Raw genomic sequence first — 24,523 nt, 5'->3', positions numbered from 1 at the left:
ATATCAAAATATAAACATTTTGAGTACAATAGTGGTAATAAAGGTTACTTAACCCTTAAATGCATGATGATGTATATATACATCAGTGTTTTCTTCCTTACATAATTTCTAAACGGTAACTCAAACACAGTATTTTTTACTTTTATTAGGTGCTAAAAATATCTGTGTTGACTTTTGAATGCAAACTTTCATGATATGACATTTCACTTTTTAATTTTAATAATTTGACAGCTTGGCGCGCCACTTAAAAAATACACACTTGGTATTTAAAAAGGAAAAATCATGCATTTAAGGGTTAACATGTTCCAAATTCATTGACGGATTTGTAAAGACATCTTTTTTGCTCCGAAAATTAAGAACTACTCCTAAAATAACTGACGAAAAAGCGTACCGGTCAAAACTACCCATAAACGAAAAAAGATGAATGATGTGCGTAAAATCATACCATATACTTATTTCTGAAGAGTATAAGACGTTTTATGATTTGATTTTGACCTGGCCCACAACCGCATTGGATGGTGCTGATATAGATTAGGATTAATACAATATCTTTTCAATATTATTAATATAATAAATGCTAATATTCTTTAATATTTGTGTCTTTATTTTCATAAATTGGAAAAAGGGAATAATTCCAAGAATTTCAAACTACCCTAACTTTTGTTTTTCTTTACATAAAATATTTTTTTTACAGCATATTATGGGCAACAATGTTTACTACCTTTCAATTTAAGATCTCATGGGTATTTGATCTATACGTTGAGAGTAAATCAGTTTTTTATAATTATCTCAGTTCGAACTTTTTGTAATTATTCCCTTCTTCCAATTGGTGGTTCAATTATCTTACTTCTAGACCTGAGCAGATAATTTTTAAAAACAAAAAAATGATGAAACCCAACGGAAATCAAAGATAAAATAACAAGCATTGATGACAAAATAATTTACGGGCGATCTGAGGTCAAAAAAGGAAATGGAGGTGCGTAGTTGAATGTTTAATGGTTAAAAACGGCTATGAGTCCTATAAAAATTGCAATGTTGTGGGTAATGAAAAGATCTATAACTTTTTTATTTAGGCTTTTTCGTATAACCTTAAAATGTATGTGAAAAATTCGAATAACCAAATTTTTGCGTATTTTTATCTCGTAGACATTTTTTTCAAGAAAATTTACATAAATTTACCTCCTTAAGTCCCAAACATACTAAATATTCTTATTTAAAATATTAAAAATGAGACCTTATTTCGACCTAAAATCGAAAAAAACATAATAAAAAAGTTTGTACTGTATTGATGGTATAAAAATACGACACAATATTAAGATAAGTTCTCTTAGAAAATGTAAGAAACTAAATGATTCAAAATGGTATTTAACCAGCTTTTCTTAGATATTTATATAATTCAATAAAATCGACGATCCACAATTCTGGTATTCAAGTACATGCCTTTCTGTTTTTTTTTTCTAAAATTTGCATGTAACACCAACCGTTTTGTCCAAAGTAATTATTGACAAAAAAATGAATAAACATAAAAATTTTAAGAATTTAAATGCTTCTTAATTTAAATCTATGAAAAAACTCACATTTTCCATTTTTTTCATAAAGGAGTATACAACGGAAACCGTATTATTTATATTATAATTACATGTGAGAAATGAAAACTATATTATTATTAAACATTTCCCATTTAAAGGAATTGCGATCAGAGTTATACAACAATAGACACCAGCCAACATCCACTCTTTGATTAACCGAAATTTTTCGAAAGAAAGGATGAAAGAATTGCAGAGCCTAACCTGTTATTAGACACAAGGTGCAAATGACCAGTTCGGCACACACAAACAGAAAGGCCAAATGTATATGTATACATACTAATGGAGAGTCAGAAGCTAAAGGAACAAGCTTTAGCAGGCAACGTCTTTTACCCAGCCAGCGGATGTACGAAGGGTGCAATTCCTTTGATTTATTGCCGTTATTAGGGCTTAATTTTTATGGTGGAATAATTTCGAATTCACCAAAATAACTAAAATAGATTTCAATCATAAAATATGCTATATTAAAATAAAATGTAAAACACTTAAATAATACAAAAAATATTTGTAAAATGTTGAAACAAACAGATCATATATAGTTAGTTTTCAGTTTCATCAAATTTGGCATTTTTAATTAAATCAATTATACAAAAAACATAAGATAGGTGCATAATACTTGCAAACCTTCCTTTTGTGAGGAGAAAAGAGTCGTGTAGCTTTGTTTCACTCAAATAAGTTTTATTTCAAATCTTTGATTAATTATAAAATGGACAAGAATTGGCTTAAAGCATTTATTTTTTATTTTTTTTTATAAAATCAGGGATCAAACTAAAAAATTGTCTTCTAAAACGTGGTCTTAATATAAATGGTTATTTAAAATTTTATACTTCCAGAAAAAAGAAAATATAGAAAATAGACTTCTGTTCAGCAGTTAAGATCGGAATCGTGAAATAGAATACCCTTCTCGGTCACGATGATTGGTAGAAAAAATAAACAAATTTGTAGCCTCCAGTGAAAATACTAAGCTCGTTTTTTCAAAATATTGGAAATTGTCATAATGTACATGGAGTTCGAATCTATTCCGATATATTCTATATTTAGCTGCGATAAGCATTCCACAGTTATCGCATGCATTATAAACCTTAATAAATGGTTAAAAAATATTTTAGCTCAAAATTGAAATGATATTATTAACAATAATAATGGCGATACTGTGAAGTCGATATTACAAGTATAAAAAAGATAATTATATTCAAAATATTTTTTTACGTTTAATTTTTATATATTCAAGCCTCTAAAAAATATCCATTACCCAATTCAATTCAGATTTTTAAAAATATAGATGCTTATGTCTCTATCCATTTCGGCAACATTCCAAAATAATCCAATTAATTTAAATTCTGAGAAACGTTGTGGTATAGTTCAAAGTCATTTAGTAAATCATTGAAATTGATATCGATTGCCAAATCTCAATTCATCCCTTCGCATATAACATAATTTTTTACTTAGGATACGGAAAGTACGTTTTAGAATGAATGCACGAAAAATATATACAATCAAACACACACACACATTAACTGCTGTAAGTGCAGATAAACTTAGTTAAAATCATTCGATCGTATGGTCAATCGACTCGCTTGTGGTAATTTTGTGGGCGTATTGACTTATAATAGGTCAAGAACGTGCGCCGCATTCAAAAGCGAGGTTGAAGGACCGTCATGTCAATTTTATTTCATATTATTTTTTGTTAACATGTTTTACTTAAGTTCTTACTCCTCTATGTACAGCACTGTCGTAAATTGCGATAAAAAAAAAAATAAAAAAATGAATAAATACAAATTTGTTGCTATTGTTTTAAATGGCAGTCCAAAAAAAGAGAGAATCGAAGTCATTCTATGGTGAATGCATACTAAAAAATCATATGTGCCCAACGGTAACAAAGCTCACTGAATTGGTGCACCCAGCCAACCTAAGAGAAGAGCAGAAGGAGTCATGCCGTGAAGGCGCACGCCACTACCAACGTCAGAACAGCGTAAATCAGCAAAGGAAGCATTAGCATTAGTCTGAAATCTTATGGCCCAGTATATGCAAGCTGCCGCCATAAATCAATGTCAGCCGCAATCATCATTTAAAATCAATCAAAATGCAAGTAAGAGAGTGAGAGAACCGTTTGAACGGTAATAGGTAATAGCTAGAGGATTGAAAGCACCATAGACACAAGCTGCCATCAACCAACAAAAACAACCATGTGAACAATAAACGCGCTTGATCGGCAATACGAACTGACCGTTGCATGCAGGAATTGTCCACTGCTGGTGGCAGTTGCGCCTGATTGGCTTACATTTTATAGTGTGCTATTTTTTGCCTTTGTTGGTATAAGTAGTTGATAGACGCTTTTATTAAAACGGTGATTCGAACAAGTTTTCAGCTGGTAAGATTTAAGTAACCTCGTGCGCTCCTCAGTATCGGTTGTTTACAATCTATTGGAAGACGGAGGGGTCACCACCGCAGACTCATTCACCATTTGTGTGGGGGCACTGCAAAGGTGATTGTTAAATTTGATTAGAAATTTCCATTATTCTCGTATAAAATTACTAATAGTAATATTTGTATACGTTTTTGAAACGTTTAGCATAACATATCGAGCTACCTGTAATTACCGAGCACGTCAAAAACTAAGTTTATTTTCCATTTTCTATCATAATCGCTCAAATTGAGTGTCGCCGTTATCTACGCCGCCATTACCTAAAATTTCCTATATGAACATATCGCTCATTTGCTGCAAGATTTCATTATCCGTCATTTATGTACATATTTTTTTATTTTGCTGTAAAATTAATTAGATTAGTAGTTCCTGAGATATGGTTTTTGGTCCATAAGTGAACGACGCCACGCCCATTTTCAATTAAAAAAAAGCCTGGGTGCAGCTTCTTTCTGCCATTTCTTCCGTAAAATTTAGTGTTTCTGACGTTTTTTGTTAGTCGGTTAACGCACTTTTAGTGATTTTCAACATAACCTTTGTATGGGAGGTGGGCGTGGTTATTATCCGATTTCTTCCATTTTTGAACTCTATATGGAAATGCCTGAAGGAAATGACTCTATAGAGTTTGGTTGACATAGCTATAGTAGTTTCTGAGATATATACAAAAAACTTAGTAGTTTTCCAAAAGAATTACGTCCAAATATGCCCCTCCCTAATGCGATCCTTTGTGCCAAATTTCACTTTAATATCTTTATTTATGGCTTAGTTATGACACTTCATCTGACTCTTTTAGCTTTAGGACTTACGAACAACCGTTATGTGAACAAAACTATAATACTCTCCTTAGCAACTTTGTTGCGAGAGTATAAAAACGTTTCGGAGCACCGACCCGCGTTTTGGATAGTTCATTTGTATGTTGGTTTTATACTTTGCTTACAAGGAATTACCAGGAATATGATAGAACAATATTCAGAAAACCAGTTATAAATATTTTCAAGGGAAAACTTTTGACGAGAATTCTTTAATCCATCAGAATTTATTAAATACCCGCTTTTAATACATTCAAGGCCAAATGTATGATGGCAATTTCCTAATCTATGGGAAAGTAGTAAGTAGAAGAAGTAGGGTATATTAAGTTTGTCACGAAGTTTGTAACAACCAGAAAGAAACGTCGGAGACCCTATAAAGTATATATATAAATGTTGATAAATGTATGTTGAGCTGAGTCGATTTAGCCATGTCTCTCAGTTTTTAAGATATCGTTTTGAAATTTTGTAAACGTCATTTTCTCTGCAAGGAGCGCACGTTTGTTGTACCACTATAATATACAGCTGTCATACAAACTGAAGAATCGGAATCAAGTTCTTGTATGGAAATCTTTGCAGTTGACAAGATCTATTCACGAAATTTGTTATGCATTATTTTCTAAAGCAACAATGTAATCTTCGAAGAAATTGTTCAGATCGGTTAACTATATCATATAGCTGCCATATAAGCTAATTGATCGGATGTTTGCTTGCATGGGAAATTTCCTCATTCACAAAATTTTGGTATGAGTTATTGCTAATAGAAATAATGCAATCTCCGAAGAAATTGTTTATATCAGTTACCTAAAGCATATAGCTGCCATACAAACCGAACGATCGGAATCAAGGGCTTGTATGGAAAACTTTCGCATTTGACGTGGTATCTTCACGAAATTTGACATGGATTACTGCTTAAGGTAATAACATAACCTCCGAAAAAAATGTTTAGATCGGATTACTATAGCATTTAGCTTCCATACAAACTAAACACATAGTTACTAAAAGAAATACACCTGTGAAGGGTATATTAGCTTCGGTGCAGTCGAAGTTAACGTTTTTCTTGTTAATTATATATTTTATTTTAAATAAAATTGTATTCGGACTAAATCCTTTGCGGTTAAAAGAAATTGTTACGAACAAGAAACAGGAGAGAACAGAGTACATGCGCTTCACCGCTGAATTCTGGGTCACCTAAAATCGATCAGCGCTGATCCGAACCAGCTCTGCGCTCGTCTCGGCTTTGAAGGTGCCTGCAGAGTGGACGATTAAAGCCAAACCGAGCTCATTTTCCATTTAAACAACACGCTCGGCACGGCTTTGAGCGCCCACTTTGCGGCACCCTTATATGCTCTGACCTCATACAAAAGGAAAGAATATAGAGCGGGTGTATGCTATCGAGTATTTAACAAAAAAGGACATCACCAGTCTATTCCCGATGACTGAAGACGCCAACACCAGACAGTTGTGAAAAGCTGCTGGCTGCTTAGCCAAGAACTCGTCCGGCCGAAAGTAATCGAATTACTTTCAGAAGAGCAATTTCTAATTGAAAAATATTGTAACGCAGAGCATGTGTATGTGTGCTCTAAATAAAAAAAATATTTGTGTCAAAGCTTAGTGAACTTCGTACGAATTGCAATCTCATTGTTGCAATAGCGCAAAGACACTCTTCCTATATGTGTAAATAACAAAAATTTACTAAAAAATCTTCATCGAAAAATTGCACTAACATACGAAAAGGTCATTCAATGGGAAGAAGCACCTGGATTAGTCAAAAATAGTTGTAAACTTCAGACTATACCCGATATGTAACTGTAAGAGTTTCATAACTTTATCACAACGGAATACTAAAGAAATTAATATTTCAGACGACTGTACTACATAGTACTGTGTCGTAGGAGCTAAGTACGTACGTTTACGGAGAGCAAATGTTCCAAGGCTTATACACAAAAATAATGCTAGAGAATTGCAACGTTTTTGATTTTGTCAATGGCTTTGCATGCATGGCTGCCTTTCTGAGGCGGGGTTGGAATATATTCGTGGATGCGATAGTGTGAGTCGCTAGCAATTTCCTTTTGCCGCTCGAGTGTGTGCATTCAATTAGAAATTGTTGTACTGCTATCGCGCCGACACGCGGACATCATACTGGGGATGTGCGGCTTGTGGGCAATATAGGGTGGAAGGGAGTTTTTGCAGAATACTTGTAATTTAATTTCCGTGTTGTAAAAGCATTTCGTCTCGTTCGCCTAAAAAATCGCAGCTAAAATGTATATTTATGTATATATATTTTCAAATTTGAAATTCTAGCGCAGACATTTAATTTTATATACATATCAATTTCGTAGTTTTAACTTCATATTACAAACTAAAATCAGGTGAAAGATTGCAAGAATTAATATCACAAACTGAATAAGCTCTACTAATTTTATTTCAAAATATTTATTAATTTTCATAATTTTTCAGTAGAAATCGATTGTTATATATTTATGTATATGTATACATTTTCTAACCTATAGAATAGTTGTACAATATGAAAAAATTAGGTGCAGTGAACAGAAACTATTTCTTCCAAATAACATGCCTACTCTTGTGGAAAAAATGTCAAAAAACGCACATACAAACAAATAACACGTGTGTAGCATCCAAACAAGTCACTAAGGATGACACACTCTTGAAATTTTGCAATGACGCCTGTTCCTAGATGACTGACAGCCGACTAGTCATCAGTCACCAGCTTTTTCCACTATCTGTTGAATTTGAACACGCACACGTTGCAAATGTCAAGGCGAATGTGTTAAACCTCTTACAGTGAATTTTGTAGTGTTGTTAAACATAGCAAACAAATCAGAAAGTGTTCGCAATTCAAGTCTTCAAAAAAATCAGACAAAGTTCCAAGTTAAACATTTTCAAGCTTTCATTTATGTACTCTCTCAAGTTAATAGATTTCTGAAACACTTAAATGAAATTTTATTTAGGAGACAACCTCACTCATAAATTGTATTCATATGGTGCGCCCAAAACAAGTGTTTACCGTCAATGAGGTAGGGAGGTAACATCAGCCATGATGAAAGAACTTGTTTTGGATTATGGTACCTCTCTGAACTACTAAATGGAGCCTCTTATGCGTTCTCTGATAGGAATTTGGACTTTTGACAGCTTCTTCGCGAATGGACAAACGATTCCATGCTGCCATATCCGAACAATCCACAAACCGCGTTTCAGGTCGAGGGGCACTGAAGCGCTAGTTTTGCCAACTCATATCACAAATCGCATATGAGACGAGTATTGAACAACGAAATAAAACGCATATAAATCAAAATGGCTGGACGGACAGTCGCACCGACGGGTAACCGGATAGAGAGGTAAGTGAGAGCGGCCATACCAGCAAGTAACAGACAAGCAGACAGATGGGCAACCGACGGTCAGTGTGGAATGAATATGTACGGTTCGCCCCTTGTAGGCGCATATTCGTATTCAAAAATATATGCAAACGCACATATGTATATACATACATATGTATGTACATATGAATATCAGGCCGATTGATGTCTTAGGGTGGAGGCATAGAGGCAGCGTTGGTGAGGAGTTGAGTAAACCGTAACATGGGAACTGAGAATGAAAAAGGAATAACGGCAGCAACACGAGAGATGTTTGCTTAGGGTGCGGGTTTTTCGATAGTTAGGTAGGCAAGTAAACGCAGCTTAAGAACAATTGAGGATGATGGTGGTATAACGTACAACCAAAATTGAAACGCATTCATGCTTTTTGTTTGTGGTATTGTATACATATATGTGTGTAAATGACAGAGTAAAGCGAATTTAGAACAGAACGAATGAAATGACGACGGGTTGACTGGCTGTCAAAAGAACAAACATGGGCGCACAGAGGCGATGGCAACGCGGAAAAAACAAAAGCTTAGAAACAGCCAACAAATGCGAACATTATGGCATTATCAAGAGCATATCCGCTACCACAAAAAATCAAATGGAAAGATATGAAGAAGACTTAGCAATAGTTATACTTATGTATGTATATCTTCATATAATTCTATATCTGTATATACAAGTGCACACATACTTATGTATATATTTGTATTTTATTTTAAATCGTTTCCAATAATAAAAACAAAGTTTTCAAGTTTTGAAGAAAATAAAATAACGTTCCCTAGCAGTATAAATAAATACAGCAAGAATTCGGTATGAAGGTCCTGACTCTATCCTTCATTAAAACTACTATTCAAAAATTATGGCGTGTATTGATGACTTGGAATTCATTGAACAAAGTTATAGGCGTAATAAAGTATGTATGTAAGTATGTGAAACATTTTTAATGTTCAAATACATAGGCTGCTATATATATTTCTGGACTAGGCAACACTAAGTGTTGCCAGGTGCACTCTGACGTTTCCATTGGAAAGTATGACATTTTTTAGCATATCATCGCTCAGAACGTTTTGTCATTTAATCGTGAATTGCTTTATTTACAGGGAATTAAAAAATTCATCTCGGCCAAAAAATGGAATTAACTCGTGAACATTTTCGTGCGATCATTTTTCACAACTTTCGACGTGGATTATCACGACAAGAGTGCATCGATGAACTAAAATCTTTGTATGGCTATGAAGCACCATCCTATAGCACTGTTAAAAACTGTTACAACGAATTCAATCGTGGCCGACGCTCGCTCAAAGACGAATTCCGTGAAGGTCGTCCAAAAACAGCCGTTGTGCCAGAAAACATCGATGCCGTACGTGAACTGATAATGCAAGACCGTCATGTGACATACCTTCAGATAGAGGCATGTCTATGCATTTCTCCCACCAGCATACATTCGATATTGCATAAACAGCTGGCCGTAAAAAAGGTTTGTTCTCGTTGAATCCAGCACAATTTGACAATCGCTCAAAAAAGGCTCGTGTGGATTGGTGTAAATAAATGCTGAAAGAATACGATCGCGGTGCTTCAAAAGACGTCTATAAGATCGTCACAGGTGACGAATCATGGATCTATGCGTATGAGCCCGAAACAAAACAGCAATCGACGGTGTGGGTCCAAGACGAGCCAAATCCAACGAAAAAAAGCCATTTTCGTAAATATGCCTACTTTCATTATTAGGCCAGAAATATATATAGCAACCCTCGTACATGAATACACTCTGGTTTTCCCTTACGTACATACATATGTACATATGTATGTATGCATATGGGAAGAGGCAGGTGGTTATTTTTATTTCAAAAGCATAATAATGATAATCTGTTAAACAAACCACATTCAAATTATTAACGTTTTACAACCTAATTGCAAGAAAACAATTGAGTTTGGAAGATTTATTGTTTCACGCAATTAGCGCTTTGATATGCGCAAACACACAGACACTCAGGCACATGAGTGCCAAGAATATGATGGAATGGGCGCTTAAAAGTTGGGTTCGTATAATGAATAGTAATGCAATTAAATAAACAACTAAAAAAGGGAAGAATATAATAAATGATAAATATATACATACATATGTATGTACATACATAAACATTACAAAAAGTGTGGAAATAATGTATTTATTATCATGCTTACTAAATGAAGCCATTTAAATACCCTCGCAACGCATGTGGACGGACAACAACATCAAACTAGAACCATACAAAACCATGCTGCAAAACAAATCCTGTCAAGTACATATGTACATATAAAAATGTACCATACGTCGAAGCCGGCAGACTTCACAAAATAAAGGAGCCACGTGACGCCGAGATTGGAGGAGTACCTTTAGTATACGACTATGTATTCGCAATTCTCGAAACATTTACTTTAGGCGGGAGGGGAGCAATAGCTCCAATGTTGAGATAGCTGCTGCAGCAATGATATTTTGTAAGAACCTTTCCCCGCTTTTCACTTTCAATTGAAATTCAACTTTCATATTTATACTAACATTTAACCGAAGTCAGAATAACTGCATCCACAACGAAGACAAATATGCACAGTAAAAACAAACAAACGACAACACGCCATACAAACAACAATAAATCTTAACAAAATTTTGGTGCGGTGAAGAGCAACAAAAACTGTAACGCCGATGACAACTCTCTCTTTATATCTCACTGTTGCTCACGACCAAGAAAAAGTTCTCTTTGGCAGCAAACTCTTGACTCATTGTTGTCGCGCATATTTCTGTGGGGATATCGCTACTTTGCACATCTGTTACTGTGCCGTCTGCTTATACAGCAAGAATAGCAAATAATCAAGTTCAATTTCATTCATTCATTGTTGCATCTTACCTCTGTACCAAGCCAGTGTTAACGCTGACGTCGTGTTTACCCAACAACGAATAACAGCAAATTGGAGTATCTGCAGTTACTATCCCGGCGGCGTCTGAGATCATAATGACAATTGACCAGATTTAAGCGGCAGAGAATGAAATATTCATATATGTAACACTGAAGCACTGAAGCACTTCCACCATTGTTAGATATGTGTACATATGTACATGTATGTATGTATCTACTTGTTTATATGAAATAAATATTCATGATGTGCTCTTACTAATCGGATAAGAGGCAAACAAAACGAATGGAAAAGAATACACACATTCTATAGACATATAAATATGTATGTATGTATGTATGTATGTATATATGTGCACATACACTAATGAGTGTACATATGAATGAATTAGCGCCATTAAACTGACACTAAGAAATGCATTAAGAACCCACTGTATGAAAGGTGTGAAAGAGATATGGTGGCACTATCACCATTCTTAGTTCTATTAATACAACATAAACTTCTTTATCATGCCTGCGAAGCGGCAATTAGACTAGGCGATGGCTTTTCGCCCAATCGAAGAACATTCGACCAAATAATAGCCAAATTAGAATTACAATTTAATATCATCAATAAAGAACATAATTTGTACCACAATTCATTATGCTGTTTTTAATGCATTATTTGAAGCTTCGTTCATCTCTCTCAGGCGCATTTGAAAAACTAAGCAACAAATATAAATGTTGCGCAACATCAGTGAGTATTTTCTGCAACATGCGTTAGAGCACTGACACTTCCAGTGCAACATTTCCAGCTGGTATAAAAATATGTTAACAGTGTTTGTGTACATTTCTAAGTTCATTTGTTCAGACTACATACATATGCATATAGTACATACATATTACATATGTATGTATACATAATTATAATGGAATTGTGCTTGTATTTGAAATATATCTATTATTAATGTGAAATGTTAATATGTATGTTTTTACATAAGTATTGAGAATGTGAACCAAATAAAAATATTTTTTTGGTTTATTGAAAAGTTGCCAACAAACGCACATTTGCATTAGTAATACATGTATTTATATTGTTCACCATTCAATTCTGTAAGTATACAAATGTATATTATTAGAAATTTATCGTCACTAAAATGTGTGAGATATTTTAAATCTTAACTTCTCAATGAATATTAATTCTATTGATCGCTTTATAATAAAACAATCTTTTAAATCAATGTAGAACTTCATTTCTTCTTTTAATTGAAAAAATTGTATGTTTACATATTAAGTTAAATTTAAATTTTTATTTTTCGCAACTTTACGCAAACTAAATGGTCATTGGTGTTTTGCATGCAAATATTTCCTGTAGGGAATGCTCTCTTTCGCTTAATCAACAGATCCCGGCAACATTACTTATTTGCTGCGCAACATTAACACCTCACTAAACCGCCACCAACGCTTCTCCAGTAATCGGCAACGTTGAAAAATATTTACTCGCACTCTTCCAACTAGAATTCATTTCCTCGGCTATTCATCATCTTTTCGAGAGATCGGCAACATTCGTGTTTCGTGCCATTGTGTTTTTCAACTTCATATATTTTTGTTTGTAGTGATGTGTTGCTCTTGTTTGTTTTGTTTTCGGCCGTTGCCATGTTGCCGACTTCGGAGTAGTAGCGCGCGCCATTGGCAACATGGGAAATAGATTTATTGGAATGTATATGAGCTGAGCTCATTGTAGATTCATTGTTAGCATGATGGTTTAGTTGTTGTTGTGCAAACACATAAAATAGACGTACGTTTAGCAGAGTGGTTGGCAGGCAGAAAGTAGTAAACAGCCATCGGCAAGACAGCAGGAATAAGCGTCGAAGCAGCTTAACTGTTAAACAGTGAATGGCAGCCCGTAGTAGCCCGCGTGTGTTTTCAGTATTTTGTTATGTTTTTGCGTTGTTTGCCGGGAGTTCTATTCTTGCGTTCGCTGCTGCCGCGTAAAATATGCGCTCGTTTTTTCGTTTGACAACGTACTAATTTTTGCGAATATACGAAAACTCAATACGATTTATAATTATTCAAATGATAATTGGATTTTGAGATTATTAAAATATTGAAGCTTAAAATACAATAACTTTTTTTAAATTAGTAAAAATGTTTTTGGCGTGAATTTAGGTGCGTAAATGTTTTCTTAGTGAAATAAGAAAGCTTGTAATTTAATAAATCAAGGATATAAGGGCAAAAATGACGTGGAAAATTCGTAGAAAATTTCATTTGGCGTGACATTTGTATCGACGAGCTGCTTACAGTGAGATGTGGATCATTTTATCCTGCTTTATGCTACAAACCGAACCTTTCACTTATTAATTTACTTGCATATTTAGTGTATGCAAAGGTGTATGCTGTTTTTTGAGTGTGGAAAACAATGAAAAATCAACAACAAAAAACATCGGAATGTTCGTAATGATAATTTAATTTAAAAAAATCATAAATGTGAAATGTAAATATAAATAAGAGTATATGTATATGTTACGTTATCAAGTGGCAATTAAGAAATAAAAAATAAGTAAACCTCTGGCAAATGGTTTCTAAAGGCACCATAAGAGCAAAAATCCACATAAACAAAAACATTAAGTTCAAAAATACCATTACCATCTACATTTTATAGTATAAAAATGCCAGAAGCTGATTAAAGGTTTTCGTGTGGTGTTACTGGGCGCTGCTCTATCCGTGAATCTTATCAATTGAATAGCATTGAACTTTTCATCTTCGTTGTCGTTCCGTCAATTTCCAAAATAATAAAGAGCATACATGTCGCAGTCCCGATTTGACTGCGGCCAAAAGTAATTAAACGCAATAAACAATATCAGCGAAGCGTAATCAGTACCTTTCCAAGGCAAGCGATTCGGAAAGCACCGCGTGTTCAAAAATATATAAGCGCGTGTCAAGTAAATTTATTTCAGTTGTGACAGCGAGAATTATCGTTGCTCTTGTATAATTCGAAAAAAGCTAATCAAAAATGTGTGTAACCAAGTCCACCACAAATCTACAGGTTTGCTAATAACTAAAGTAAAAGCATTTGTAAATGAGAAACAGATAGCTATAAAGCAATCATCTTCGTTTATGGGTAAAAAAAGAAAACTCATGCGTCATCCACATAAAAATTTCGAATATTTATGTTTGCCTCATAGCCTTGTGCTTGTGTTCCCCTGGTACTCCATATTTCTGCACATAGAAATTGCTATCGCCCCACTTTTAGTTTTCGTGGAAATTATTATTTTCTTCTACTATTTTCTCAACTCACTCAATATATTTAAAAGAACTACATTTTTGAGAAGGAAATCGTACAATGCGAGTTTTAAAGTCCACTTAACTTAATCCAAAGAATACCACTAATATTAACCGTAATTGTCGTACAATTGTGCTTGTAAATAGTAATTTAAAGAAATTGTGATATTGATATAAGTGTAAAAACTGCGAATAACTTTATATACGAAGTTTGTTAGCGTTAAGTTCGAATCAACGTGTATGATATATATTCTAAAATTACAATCATAATCATTCGAATAAGAAGAATAATAATAAAGTTGGGAGAATTTTACTGCATAACGTTTCCGAATTACGTGTAACTAAGGTGAGTGTGATTGCGAACAAATATTTATTACTAAATATCGACTTCATCTCTGTAATAAACATTTCCGACCCGTCCATATAGGCAAGTTATGATATTGACTAGGGTGCAAGAATTTTAGTGCGGCCATTTCATTAACTTTGTTTTCATATTTTATTTATTTATTCATATACTCTCAACATGTAACTAATAAAGTTATACATAGGGTTATAGGGTTGAATTCCGAGTAACTGTCTGCCCGTAAAAGCTGGTATATCCATAAGCGTTGAATCAAAACAATAGTTCTCTTAGACCCCTGATACCTTATTTCCAAAATTCCGGATGACTTTATACCGCATATCTTGGCAAAAGCGTGAGTTATTATAATAAAATTGCTTTAGAGACCATATATGTAACTAATATTAGGAATTTCAAAGATCTAGATGGCTTTACTCCTTATATATACAAGTATATTAGGGTTTCTAAGTGAGGTGGCATAGTGAAACTCAGAGAGCATTTTCTTCTGTTAATAATACGTAGTAATGTGAAATATATAGATGAAATCTGGTCAATGCTACTCTTATCTCTCATATCCCTAATAAAAGATTGGCTTTATACAGTATTATTGGGCAGTATTTAATGCCAAAAATATGTGAAATCCCCAATCTACTAATACCTCATATAGTGAATTTCGTTATTCTAACAAGCCTTATGCCGAATATGTTGGTCAGTGTATAAGTTATATATTCTACCCTAAATAATACCTGTTTAGGGATTTCCTATTTTCCAGCTGATTTTAAACCGCTTGCGATATTCTAAGTGTATGAAAAGTATGCATGTATATGGTTGAATAGAATTGATCCAAACCTTAGTTCGAACCTCATATTTCTGATATAGTGAATTCCGATCCTCTGGTTGACGTTTTGCACATCATCTCATTATACTAAATTTAGCCTGTTCGAGCTTTGTGTTTTTTGAGAATGATTTTAATAGAATGCTTGCAGACGGTAAGTAAAAAACAAAAGAAAGATGTATTTTGATTTTTTTCTTACTAATGGCACAAAAATATTTAAATAATTAAAATATTTGTATTGCACTACAATTTTTTTTTTTTTTTTTTAATAAAATGACCTAAAGGCAAAATGTAGTCTTATAAGAGGCGCAAAATTCGGCAATGTTTCCTCACATATTTAGTTTTTAAGTAACTAAGAATAATGGGCTGAATATGTTTAAGAAAGTTCCTTCGTTTTTACTACTAGCTCTCATTTTTTCATGTTAAGAATTTCACGCTTAAAGTTGTGGGTTAATTTATACACTCCTGCAATGTGCTGGGCGCTCGTACATCCTCTGTATCTAATCAGCTGCATTTATATGGATTAAACTAATCCATAGCTGATGGTGATCAAAGTAATTAATTATAAAAATTAATTAATTAAATCACAATAACTGCAATTTAACATTAATGCAGTCCATAAATCTATCTCGCTCAACCACAACGCTGCCAACGCACAGAAACAAATTAGTTATAATCACAGAAAGCGCTTGGTGCAAACTGTAAATACTCAGCACATTTCAATAATCAAACAAGTAGTTTGTCAAACCAACTTGTGTGCGTATTTGTATATGTAGAGTTATTCATAAATATACGACACTCATATAAATAATACTGTGTAAAAATTGGCTGAACAACAAGAACTTTAGCACGTCTGCCAGCAACAATACAGTGGACATCGGTGCAGCTTGCATCAGTTGCGAAAAAGTTAAAATAATTTCCATATGCAAATAATTGAAAGCTTCCAGAGAGCGAGTGCATGTCGACCCGAACATATGAAATAATTAGCGTAAAAGCGATTCATGTTAATCACACCAACTATACCGGCATAAACGGCAGTACGATAACTATAAATATTCAATGAAATACATACCATTTCAACACCAAAAAGCATCTTCATGCCTTGTCAATTGCAAATTATAGTTGCTGCTTAAATTAAATAATTTATATTTACAAGCATTTAGTGGACTTATACGTATACTTCATGCTATAAATCATCTTACTCATAATGTTCGCATATTTATATCTTGAACAGGGTATTTTTAGTTTGCCATACACTTGTACATGCGTAACAAGCTGAGTTCATTTAGCCACATCCGTCTTTCTGCCCGTCTGTGCATACGCAAACTAGTCCCTCACGTCTTTTTCTCCCATAAACCGAGAAATGCATATGTGAAGGGTATAGCTTCGATCATATCGTAGTTAATGTTTTTACTGATTTATTTTCATTCACTTATTTTTTTTAGTTCTGAATGCACTGAGTTTTTATTACTTTTTTGGTTGCACAAACCTTATATGTACATTTGTACATACATACATACTCGTATATACTAAAGCGTCAATTAAAAACGTTTTAGTCTTCACTCACACTTGCACATGAGAAATATTTATGGGAGAGAAATATTGCATTAATACTTTTAAATCAGAGAAGTTTGATGATTTTATGATTTATTTAATATTAGGTAAATTGTTCAGCATTGAGATAGGTCGTGGACGGCATATTCGATCTGGAGCAAATCTAATAAACTAATATCTAACTTAAATGGGATTTCGAAAGCAGTACATTTGATGCATGGAAAATACATATATATGGGTATATGCATATATAAATATAAGTATTAATTCGCTACAGTACGTTTTCGAATACAGTAGATACTTACTGTTTACAATTGTTGTTAGTGTTACGGCGGGTATTCATAGTTGTTTCGTAGCTCGGCTACTGCTTCAATGACTTACTCACCGAACTCGTTCATAAGTCGTATGAATAAATTTCCATATAATTTTTCGAGCAATTATTTTCTTTTAAATTTTACACCCGCTAAATGGATCCACTCAGAGATCTTTCTAGCTTTTACCCCATTTGACATGGCGTTATTTCAATTTACGAACCCAGTTACATTACATCATATTCGTTGGAAATACCCAGCAGTGAAATCAGCTGGTTATAAGCTAGTTTGCAACTATTGTGCTCATACTAGCAACTTTGGACTTTGTTATTTACAAAAAAGCGAGTTAAATAATTTACGTACTGGTATCCTACAAAATTCCAATATCCTTGTTTCAATCGGAAATATGAAAGACTAAGAGATAGCGACTAATAAAAATAAAGAAAATAAAATATTTATAGCATATTATATAACAAATAAGGATTAATTTTAGAAATTGCGTGTATTTTATTATTATTCCATTATTTTATTATATACCATTCGAACATTTTTAAATAGTTTGATTAAATTATAGTTGTAATCAAATACATATTATTTTTTCTGAGTATTGCAATATTTCATTGCTTGGTACGAAGTTTATAAATATGTATTTAAATACACCAATATGCGGACGTGTGTAGCCTTACTCTGCAGTCACCTCACCCATTCCAGAGCGTCTGAGTTGAGCAAAATCCAAAGTTCTGAAATAAGCGGACTATGTACATATGTACATACCGTACTCACTTTATTTTCTCTCAAGGGAGATTTGGCAGGTGAGAAGATTTTAGTGTTTGCTGCGGCGTTTTGTCTATCTGACTGACACTGTTTTTGCATATCGTTTGCACTTGCAACAGGAAAGGGCTCAGCACGTTTCATTCGCTTAACGAATTGTAGTCTACTGGTCTGTCCTTTTCGTCGACAGATATCAGAGGCTTATATGTGAGTGTGTCTCATTGGATTTCAGTTTCAATTTTGTGTCTTACGCAACGTTATATTGTTGTAGTTGTAATTTTACATGCGTTTCTCCTTGTTGTCTACACACTTTGTGAAGCTCGTATCGAGTAACATGGTCAACATGGCAAATGCAGCACACCTTTTGTTGCATAACATGCTTCAACCACTTTGTTAGCTCATTTCTGCCTAGTGGTATCATACCACAACCCTGTTGGAAAACATGACTCAATCAGGCAAATATCTTATGTAGTCCAGGAACTATAGAAAAGTCATCCAATTCATACCAGTTCGTGATAGCTTAAAGAGGATTTTATTCTCATGAAATGCGTGTATAGGAAATATGAACGCAGTAATGGAACTCTTGAGCAAGAGCCGAACCAGCGTTTTGGTTGCTAGTTTTTTCTGCAGGGATGTTAACATATGCACATGTGCAAATATGTAGATTGTGATATCAAGTAACGAATACTTTGAAGGTTATTGCTAGTTTTGACGGGTTCTGTAAAGAATGTGGTTCGCTCGCGTTCGTTCAATTTATGGTCAACATAATCGACCTACTGAGCTAACTATCACAGAGTCGATTCTTCAAAAATGATGCCGATAAGAACTTTACCGTCAATGGCGTCCCTTATCGCTCCATAATAACTAACTACTGATATGATACCCGAAGCCCGTGATCTCGGCGACATTTGGTTTCAACAAGACGCCCCTTCCCACACATCGCACCACTCAATGGATTTATTGAGAGAACACTTCCTGTTTTGGGCCGGTCGATTGGCCACTAAGATCGTCTGATATCACACCGTTAGATTTTTCTAGTGGGGATATGTAAAGTCTAAAGTATATACGGACAATCCCGCTTCGATTCATTCTTTGAAACAAAGCATCATGCATGTAAATCGCTAGTTACCAGTCGAAATGCCATCTGAGACGTAGCCGCGATTGAAGGAGATAATCTGCAAAAAATAAATGCCAAAGGTTGCTCTTTTGAAAGATAATAACATTCCCCAGTTAATTTGAAGTTTCTGTGTTTTGTTTATAAGGAATCTCGATATTAGTCCCCCTTTGAGTAATAAATACTCATAACATACAAATACAAATAATTTATTTATACCTCAAAGGCCCAGTTTGAAAACAGCTATTATATCTTATATATAAACTAAAAATCATTCGTCCTGTAAATAATCAAGCGGATATGAGGATCCCTTAATTTAATTTAATGCTCCATACAACGTCATGCGATAGTATGTTTAATACTAATACTTGTCGCGTTTGTTATACACACTTGCATAGTTTTGAATATTTGTGTAGAAATACATTTCATCGCCACAAATGAATTTGTTTCTGTCACCTGCTGCGTCTGATAACAGACAAACAAACAAGTAATAATAATCGCACTAATTGCAGCGACACGATCTCTACAAAATGCAGATGACAGTTCTCAAATGCACTATTTATGGATTAAACTAATAGATTTTAGCTTATAGCGACTACTGTTATTGTATTGAGGATAACAGTGAACAACTAATAACGGTAACATTGATGAAATATGTCAATCGATTGCCGTGCAAATTATACGAGGTATGTGTATTCGATTTTCGATTGTTTTAATGCGTTATATTGGTACTCATTTCGCTCACTTTGCTTATTTCAAAAAATCGATCAAAAAAGCCTTGACGAAAGCAACGCTATTGGTGGTACAACATGTTCTAAGAGCCTAGAGAAAATGTGAACGAAGACCGTGCCACAGGCCCGAGCACTTCTAGAAAAGACGAAAACATTATCAAGTGAAAGCAATAGTGGTGGCCAATCATCGTACAATCATAGTCAACGATATTAGGGTCAATAAAGAATATAACCAGCAAGTAATGCGTAATTTGCGCGAAGCTATCCGCCTCGAACGGCCGGATTTGTGGAAGAAAATTGGCTTTTGCACCATGATAACGCCCCTGCTCACGCATCGTTGTTTGTGAGCGAATATTTGGCCAAAAACAACACATTAATGACTCCGCAGCCAGCGTATTCTCCAGACCCGACACACTGTGACCTTTTTTGTTTCCAAAACTGGCCTCTTCAGTCATGATTGGAGAACCTAAATAAGATCACAAAAATTACTTTTTAAAAGCGTTGAGGATTGAAAACACGCTGAGGGAACAACAAACATTTCAAACATTTTAGAAATTCTCGGTGTAATATTATTCAAGTTAAGTAATTTTAGTTTACCACATAATATTACTGCAAAGCTGCAGGTAAAATTTCAAGTTAATGCGTACGACTTTCTCGGTGTACCAATCCGACCCAATTTAAAGAATGCAGTTTTGAAAAAAAAAAGCATTTAAAGTTTAATGTATTAAAGTGGATTGGCTCAAAGTAAAATGAGAATAATTTATATTTTCAAATACTCTTACAATTCAATATAGTATCTAAGACAAAAAAGTGTACTTTATGCCAAACCCAAAAAAGAATTTGATAATTTTAGATTAACCCTTCGAGCAGCTCTGACCATTGCAACTCTGCGGTTGTTGGTATATACTAGTTTAGTGAAGTTAGGTACTACTCCTAACATAATAGAACATCCAATATACATACATATATATAAGCGAAAAAATATCAATCCGTATGTTCACCACCCAAGGGTTGTTTATGAATACAACCCGATAAGTTGGAAAGTCTAGTCGGTGGTTTGGTTCAAAAGAAAAGCTGTTTACATTGGCTTCTATTTTATTTACTTATATACAAAATTCATTTTAAGACCAATTGCACCAGTTGCCGCTATCGCGTAGCAAATTGTTGTGACGATTGTTTGATCAAACGATTTTCACCTCACATACTTACCAACATTTATCAATATTAATTCAATATTTTATTGCCAATGTAGTATAGAGTTTGCAAATGGGTAAAACCACGCACATACTTATGTACATACAGGTATGTACAAAGACCTTACTTAAAGGGAGAGATATCAGTATGAGCTTTCATACGAAGAAATTTCTATTGCTTGTGTGCTAGTAAATTTGTTCAAAATGTATTAATTGTAATAAATGCATATGTAAATATAGAGCGTTTTAGCGCTATATAAGTTTCAATTAAAACAAGTAAGGAAGGGCTAAATTCGGATGTAGGCAAACATTTCATACTCTTGACTCGTACTTCCAACGATCAAAGGCGGGGATATACCTTCAGGTGTTGGCTTCCAATCAAATTTGGTATATTATTAGTTTATATTATTGGTAATATTCTAGCACCCGATTTCATCCGTTTTACGCACACAGATTCACTAGAAAAGCACGATCTCCCATTATTATTAATATAACCAACATATTGGCTGATATAACTGTTACTGGTGGCTCCACCTATTGGTGGGTATATGAAATAAAAAGTTTGATCTCTTGTTGACATTTCGTAAAAATTTTAAGACAATTTGATAACTACAATCGATGTTATCGATCAAAAAGTGACAGCAGCTTTTGATCATCGGTCGTAAAATGCATATAAATGCATATAAAGACAATGCTGATTTGTTTTTACGATTCCGAAGGAATTGTACACCGAGAGTTCGTCCCACCTGACCAAACGATTAATGCTGTGTTTTACCTTGGTGTTATGAAGCGTCTTTTGTCACGACCACAATACCGTGAGGCATGGTCCTGGCGCCTATTGCACGATAATGCGCCGTGTCATCGGTCGACGCTTGTCACTGATTTATGGACAAAAAACTTCATATTAACGATTAATCACCCACCCTACTCACGTGATCTGGCACCCTGTGATTTTTACCTATTTGGAAAACTTCTTTTGCCCATGAAAGGACACTGGTTTCAGGACATTTCAGCTATCCAAAAGGCGACGACCGATGTTCTCAAGAGCATTCCGAAAAATGACCTTAAACACTCATTTGAAATGCTAATTGACCGGGCTAAACGCTGTATCGAAGCACAAGGAAACTACTTTGAATAAAAAAATATAACTTTTGAAAAATATTTATTTTTTGTTGTTGTTTTTAACAGTCCTATTTCTTTTGCGACAGAATTTGTATACGGTATAACGTCCACCGGAAATTCGAAAATCGTTTTATTCGGTATATGATTGCTACTGGAAGTATTGATCGACTTTTGCAAGATATTGGTAAAAGTTATTAAGTATAGAACAAGTTCGTACTGGGAACTGTGGTCCACATATTCGTCCTGTGGGGGTTTAAGAAGTTTTAGCCCGATTTGACCATTTTTGGTCATAATGTGGCACGCCTTACTCGTGCAAAGTTTTATCATTCATTTGTGCTTGATTTTTAAACCGAAAAGTAAAAGAATCAGATTGAAATAATATTGTGTTATATGGAACGTAGGTATGTTTTTATTTCGATATATTAATTTCCATTTTCGCACTGTAACAGAAAAACGGATAATATTACCTACCGAATTTGATTGAAATCGGTTGAGTAAGTTTCGAGATATGGGTTTTCACATGATTGTTGGTATCGCCGCGCCCATCGTCCGGCATCGTTTGACAACAGCTCTTATAAAGCCCTCTTGTACTATCTCAAATGTAGTTTAATACGTCTTACACATTTAATTATTGGTTTAATGAATTTAGTTGTTTTTAACAAAACTATTATATTATTATAACTTGATTAGTTTAGGAATATTATTAAACTAAAAATAGGAAAGACTATTCGCAAGAAACTTCTTGTTAAGCCGATTTCTTGACGTGGTTTGGTCCTCAAATTTTAGTCGCATATGGCAAAAAAGAATTACATGGATGCAAAATATTTAACGGTAGTTTCCAGTAAGTAAGTTTCCAGGATTTTTAAATCTTATTTTCATGAAAAATTTGATAATGTATACCGAACCTAAATGTTAAACACTTGTTTCTACTTTGGCACCTAGTTTGAAAGCTATTTGTAAATTTCTAAGCCTGTAAAAGCACCCAAAATATGTTTTTGGAAGAACTACCTCCGCAAATAACCATTCATAAAAACTTCGCTAGAACATGACCGACACTAGAAAAAAATAAGTTAGAAGATATTTTGTAAACAGCGTACTACGTTCAAAAGTATGTACATGCTTATAAATATGTATGTACAAGTATGCATCTAACTGCCGTCCAATCACGTTGACAACGGCATCGTAAACAAAAGCAAAAAAAAAAAAACTGAACTATGCTAAAACTTAAGTTGGAAGTAAAAAACATGAGTTGATACTGAAAATGGAATTGTAGTGTGGATTCAGAAGTCTGAAAGTCGGTCGTGAGTTGCGTGTTATCATGCAATTTTAATATATGTAAGTGTATGTTTGTAAATTGAATATTAACAAATTTACATATATGTATAAAGCTAAAAAAGCGTGAATCACATGGCGGTAGAATAACTAGCAACTTTGTTACCATTACGGAGTGTTACCCAGTTTTATGATTTACAAAAAATGTTCGCATAAATACGCACGCACACTGAATGAACATACACTTCTCGCTTTCGTAAAACAACATATTTCGAATAGAGCCATAGGCTTCTGTTCTTTGTTTATAAATCATTAAAGTATGTTTCAATCAAATATTTTTTTTGTACATGCACATACATATGTACATATGTAGGTGTGTGTTTTAATGTCGCATTGTTTTTTCTTTGTTGATCGAAGGGATTTGCTGCAGCTTAAAAGCACACATTCTCGGCTGATTGGTTCTTCGGCGCGAATATTCGCTTCCGGTTGCCTTACGTAGTAAAGTTCATATATTTATTTGCGCACAAATATAAATACATGTACATACATACATACATATATCTGAGCGTATACACCATATGTTCCTCTATCATACATTTTTAAGAACGTAACGTCATGCGATTGTGTGGCAAGTGCATATGTGGCGAACACAATTGTCGCTCCAGTGACACTTTGTTTGTTAAGCTCAGAAGACAGTGCGTGTTCAAATCGGTCAAGTATTTCGCCATTCTATACACATATATACAAGTGAGTGTATATGTATATAAAAATTTACAATACATATTGTTACTTAATTATTGCTGATATGAGTATATATATAATATGTATATAACAACAATATACATAGATGCTTAGCGAAAGCATTAAAATATCGCCACCAAGGACTGTTTTGAGTACTTTCGTACATTGAATCAAATCTGTTGAAAACGTT

At 34.1% G+C, this 24,523-nt stretch overlaps 1 protein-coding gene across 4 annotated transcripts in view; it reads left to right on the top strand.

Annotated features, from left to right (window-relative positions):
• Positions 1–24,523, top strand: part of LOC105226093 (homeotic protein antennapedia) — a 183,725-nt gene that overhangs the window by 109,831 nt on the left and 49,371 nt on the right. Inside the window, exon 1 of one of the 4 annotated variants that reach the window (XM_029550118.2) lies at positions 12,314–14,695. The exons of 2 other annotated variants lie outside the window; for them this stretch is intronic. The gene's annotated coding sequence lies outside the window, so the exon portion shown is untranslated. Of the gene's footprint in view, positions 1–12,313; positions 14,696–24,523 lie in introns of those variants that run through there. One more of the 4 variants, XM_029550120.2, reaches the window with a different exon arrangement.

The sequence above is a fragment of the Bactrocera dorsalis genome, chromosome 2 (genome assembly GCF_023373825.1).
Source record: "Bactrocera dorsalis isolate Fly_Bdor chromosome 2, ASM2337382v1, whole genome shotgun sequence".
Lineage (NCBI taxonomy): Eukaryota > Metazoa > Arthropoda > Insecta > Diptera > Tephritidae > Bactrocera > Bactrocera dorsalis.
This window is presented reverse-complemented; position numbering and strand designations above follow the sequence as displayed.